This window comes from Sinohyriopsis cumingii, unplaced genomic scaffold (genome assembly GCF_028554795.1).
Source record: "Sinohyriopsis cumingii isolate HCF-2022 unplaced genomic scaffold, ASM2855479v2 utg000452l, whole genome shotgun sequence".
NCBI lineage: Eukaryota > Metazoa > Mollusca > Bivalvia > Unionida > Unionidae > Sinohyriopsis > Sinohyriopsis cumingii.
The window spans coordinates 2336866-2342568 of record NW_028315901.1 but is presented as its reverse complement, the minus strand read 5'-3'; the positions used below and the strand labels follow the sequence as shown (position 1 = coordinate 2342568).

At 33.6% G+C, this 5703-nt stretch overlaps 1 pseudogene; it reads left to right on the top strand.

Annotated features, from left to right (window-relative positions):
* The first annotated feature begins 2047 nt into the window (after positions 1-2047).
* LOC149774025 (uncharacterized) lies at positions 2048-5439 on the top strand (annotated as a pseudogene).
* The last annotated feature ends 264 nt before the right edge of the window (positions 5440-5703 follow it).

Sequence of the window (5703 nt, the reverse complement as noted above, 5' to 3'; positions counted from 1 at the left end):
CATCGCATGGATCTGATTATTCGGATACCTGTCATGTTTCATCGGAGAAGGAAGTACCAATTCCAGCACTCATTCCAGGAGCAACAAGCGGCAGTGGATATGATGATTTAGATGCAAGTATATTTTTCTTACTTTCTAAATTAACGCAGTAAAATCAGTTATTGAGTTCACGATTTTTTGTTGCGTTGTTGTTCAATCGTTGATTCTCAAAAGTACACCTACTTTTCAAGTTTTCACCTTCTGAATTCGTTAATTGTCACATGATTCTGCCCCCCCCCCTTTTCAGGTTGTCATTAATCATACCAATAAACCCTCGTATTTAGCCAGGAGCTGATCAAAAATTGAAACCTAAAAATAGCATGTCACTTTCCAACTTTTTGGAGATCAGCACTTTTATTGTCAAGAAAGGAAAATTGGTAAATATGCCAACAACTAAAGTTTTTGTGGTGTCTTAAAGTAAACGATTTGATATAATCATACATTTCTTCAAGTGAATAAAATAGACAGTAAAAACATGTAACCCCATGCTTTTTCTATATGGGGACACTAAAACATCCCGATTGTACATTGTCAATTCACATTTTATGATGTCTGGTTGTTGCCAACCTGATGCCCAGAATGGCCACAATGGTATTTATCATGAAAGTCGTGTTTATGCTACTACTCCAGAATGGATGATATCACTAAACAATTTCATATATCTATCTGGTCTTCAGAATGAAAATGATGGCAATCTGACACCTAATATGGTGAACTAATGGTAGCCATTTTAAAAATCTTGTTATCAGTCAGCTTTGCTGAACAGATTTTCATTTTGATTTGGGGTTTTCACCAGAAGACTTATTATGATGTTCATTTGGTCTTCAAATAAGTTGCTGATCTGACATCTGTAATGGCTGCTATTATCAACCATCATACAAATCTTGTTGTTGTCACACCTGATTCTGTAAAGACGACAGTCACTATCTTTAAAATATTTTTATCAGTACTCCTCTCCAATGAATTGTTATGTCATTATCTAAATGTACCAGCTTTATTCTTTCGTACCTTGTTGGTCCAAAATAAAAATGGTGCCAGTCATACATCCATTATGGCTGAGATTGTGACTGTCTTAAAAATCTTTTTGTCTAACTCCACATGAATTGAATCATTTTAACATGGGTTTTGAACCAAAATACTTCTGATGAAATCCACTTTGTCCTCAACAAAAATGGTACCAAACTAACATCCAGTAATTGTATCACAGCAGTTAATTTGAAAATAATGCCTAATAATATTAGAGAACGTACAGCACTTGACAATTAAAAGAAACAGACAGTCCTACCTTGAATTCCTGGAAATTCGTGTCAGTCTCTATGGGAAACTCGTTTAAAATTTGTATGGTAACTATTACAAATTTAAATTTAAATTTTAGAAATATATGTAACCAATGCATCAATAGCACATTCTGCTACACTCCTAAGTTAATTGATGGATAATTTTATTTATTGGAATGATACAAAGGTTGGATTACAATTATTAATACTATTATTATTATTGTCAGCATTATGGAGGAAGAAGAGAGGAGATAGGTTTCATCAATTTGTCAAATTTCAAGAAAGCAAAAATTATTACAAGAAACTATTTTGGAGTAAAATTAGTCAGCTTTTTCTCTGTATGATACACCCATCTAATATGTCAGGCTTATCACATGTTATTGCATTGAACACCTAACCATGCAGTAACATTTGCATATATTTATACAATGCTTGGAATGATTTCTGTGGAACATTTTTATGTCTGTAGCTTAAAAGTCAGAGTCAAAGCAATGTAAAATTATAAATTAGTGTTTCCAAGTCCAGAGCAGAAGTATTTAGAACCGTGGAAAATATCTTAATGTCTCTTAGTTATATAGATACTGACTATACAGTGTGTTGCATATCACAGGGATACTCAAGTTCCATTAGGTCTTGGTCATGTCATTTTAGGCTAGAAATCTGTAATATAATCCTTGGCTATAAAGTTTTAACCACTGCAGAATTTTAATAATAAATTGTATTTGCAGCTAACAAACCCTTTGGCTGACAGTAACCACTGCCGGATACAGAGTGTGTTTGATGTGGACGAGATGAATGCTATTGTGGAAGGAAGTGATCCTGACCTGGATGAAATTTTCAATCAGATGTTTGAAGGTAGTTTTCAGGATGGATTACATGAGGATTATACATTTGATGACTCAGATGTTGATTTTGAGAGTCCAACTGAAGATGATACCTGTACAAGAAACAAGGTCACAGACTGCCTTGATCCTGATGAGAAGCCCCTTTATCCTGGTGCCACAGTTACTATTGGAGCTTTTATGTTGTTGATATCATTATTTTACACAAAACATAATTTGATTGGGGATGCTGTGCTGCAGTTATTAAACATCATAGCAGTTGCCCTTCCAAATGGACACAGTCTGTGTACTAGTCTTCATGCATTTAAGAAGTTTTTCCAAAACCTACAAAATCCATTGGTCTATCATCATTATTGTTGTTTCTGTTTGGGATATATCAAAGACCATACTTTAAATATATGTCCATATGCTTTCTGTAATAAACCTCTTAATCAAAGTGACAAACCGTACTTCCTGGAAATGCCAGTTGATGTTCAAGTGAAGAACTTGTTTTCCCAGACTGGATTTTTTAACAAGCTTAAAGAAAGATGCAAATGCAAAAGTAAGAATGGTTTCTTTCAAGATATTTATGATGGTACACTGTATAGATCATACTCTGACAATGGAGGGCCCCTAGGGTTTCCAGAAAACATATCATTTACCTTCAACACAGATGGAGCACCTGTCTTCAAGAGTAGCAAGGTTTCAATCTGGCCATTGTTTCTTGTTATTAATGAACTTCCTTATCAGATACGTACAAAAAAGGAGAATATGATTTTAGCAGGACTTTGGTTTGGAAGTCAAAAACCATTAATGGGAACTTTTCTTTGCCCTTTTCTTGACAAGTTCCAAAAAATGGATCAGGGAATAGAATGTTTATCGCCTGAACGAGGAACTTTTCTTTGCAGAGCATTTTTGTTGTGTAGTACTGCTGATTTGCCAGCAAGATGTCTACTTTGTAATTTTATTCAGTTTAATGGAGCGTATTCCTGTTGGAAATGCAAACAGAGGGGTGAAACAGCAAATGTTGGAAAAGGGCATGCCCATGTATTTCCATTCATATTAGATGAACCAAAGGGTCCAGAAAGAACTAGAAGCAGTGTTATTCAGGATGCTCGCAGAGCTTTGGATTATCAGGATTCAGGCTTGAAAACTCGGTGTGTTGATGGAATTAAAGGTCCCTCTTGGCTTACATTTTTCCCAAAGTTTCACATTGTGCATGGAATTGCTATAGATTATATGCATGGCGTTTTACTAGGTATTCAGAAACTGCTGTTGCGATTGTGGTTTGCACCAGAATTCAAGGGAAAATCATTCAGCTATCATAACAAAGTATGTGAAGTTGATAAGAGACTTCAGAGTATTCACCCCACCCTTGACATTACAAGATTACCACGTTCGATAGAAAGCGACCTCAAATACTGGAAGGCATCTGAATTCCGCTCTTTTCTCTTATACTTCGGGCCAGTAGTACTCCATGGAATATTGGACAATAAAAGATCTTTTCATTTCTTGTTGCTGGTAAATGGAATGCATATTCTTCTTAAATGTGGGTCCCATGAAAGTGATATCAGCAGAGCTGAAAAAATGCTGTTTGAATTTTGTCAGAAATTTGCACACTTGTATGATAAATGTTACATGGCTTTAAATATTCATCAGCTGGTACATATGGCAGATTGTGTTCGATGTTTGGGACCCCTTTACACACATAGTTGTTTGTCATTTGAAGATAAAAATGGGTTTATTCTGAAAATGATTAGAGGTACACAAAATATTGATAATCAGATTATCACTGGAATTTCTTTTATTCAAAAGCAAAAGGGTCAGATCTTGAAAAATTGTACAATTCTATTGAGTCTCCAAATGTTTTAAAAAGGGGGAAAATGATTGATAATGACATCTATGTTTTAGGAGCTGTTAAGATGAGAACATTGCCTGATGCTGAATATGCAGAGATGTGCAAATATCTAGGCCATTCTCCAATAAGTGATACCTTTAAAAGTTTTAACCGACTTGAATTAAATGGAAACCTGATTTATGGCCACGAGTATGGAAGGATCTTTTATGTTTTGGACGTGTTAGGTTCCTTGTGATACTTGATACAAATGATGAGAATTATGATACTGTTGCAATTGTAGAAGTTCTGAAATGTCCAAATTATGACCATAACTGTAATATTCTTGGTGTTGTAAAGACAGACAAACTGCAGATAATCCCTGTGAAGAGTATTAAGGATGGCTGTATGTATGTATCATTTGAAGGTGCACAGAGATCTTATGTATGCAGATTTCCAAATAGACTTGAATCTGATTAAGTACAGAGTGTCATGTGTATCAAACTGTGTGAAGAACATTTGCATTGACCCCATAATTGTGTAACTTTTTTTGACATTGCAAAATGTATACCATAAGTAACTCCTGGCAGGTAATTACTTTCAACATAACAAGACTGTTCTCATTACAGATGATCTCAATATTCCTATATCTGCTTCAGAGGATGTATTCAACTGAAACTTGGTTACATTTCCAGAGATATAAAGTTATGCAGGGTTTTGTGGGATTTATGATGCATGACTATTGTCTAATGGATTGTTTTTTTAGTTTAAACAAACTTTTTAACTATTTCTGAATTTACAATGATCTATAATTATTTTACCTTATTAATGTCACTTTATATTGACCAGAAACTAGGGCTGACTTCACCTAATTTGTGTCTAAAGTCTGAATTTCTAACACAGTTGCATGCAAACTCTTGGAACGTCAGATTTACAGTAAGGTGTTGTTTATAATTAACCTCTGGGTACCTTAAACATTAATTTGTTGTTAAGCCCATATTATATTGAATATACATTACAACCATATTTAACTGTATATATATTACACTTTGAACTTAACAGTTATAATATATTCTTTGTATGTGTTTTACTATTTTTTATTTTAAATGTACATGCATTCTTCTTCAGGTACGTTTCTCCAAAAGCTAGGATTTCATAAGTAAATTGACTTACTACTTTATCATGATTGATGACAGTTGAATCGCATCCAATATAGTATATCACACAAATCATATTACTTGATAAAAAGTATTATTATAACCACATATTAAAATTAATACATGAAAGCTCACAACCTCTGGGGAAGCATACTGTTCTGTGGCATTATATTATAATGATCAATTCAAATAGGAACAGACTATGTGCAGGACTCCTATATTATTGCTTGAAGCTTGTGTATGCGTATGTTTTTATAGTTTGACATTAAAACTGACTTGAAATCTTTAAAAAAATATTAAGGTAATTATTATTACTCAAATGTTTCTATGTTGTACAAGGCTTCATCATTGTCTGATTATCTGAAATAAATTCTGAAAAGAACTGAAAATGATGAATGTTTTATTTTTACGAATGTTACTTCTTAAGCTTGAGAATTAGTTTTGTATTTTTACAGTGCATTTAGCGTTCATATGATCACAATTGTAATTTAATCATTGCTACAGATTGCATTTTGCTTATCAAATTCAAAGAATATATTCAAAGTTCAGGTCTAAATAATGGAGAACCATATATT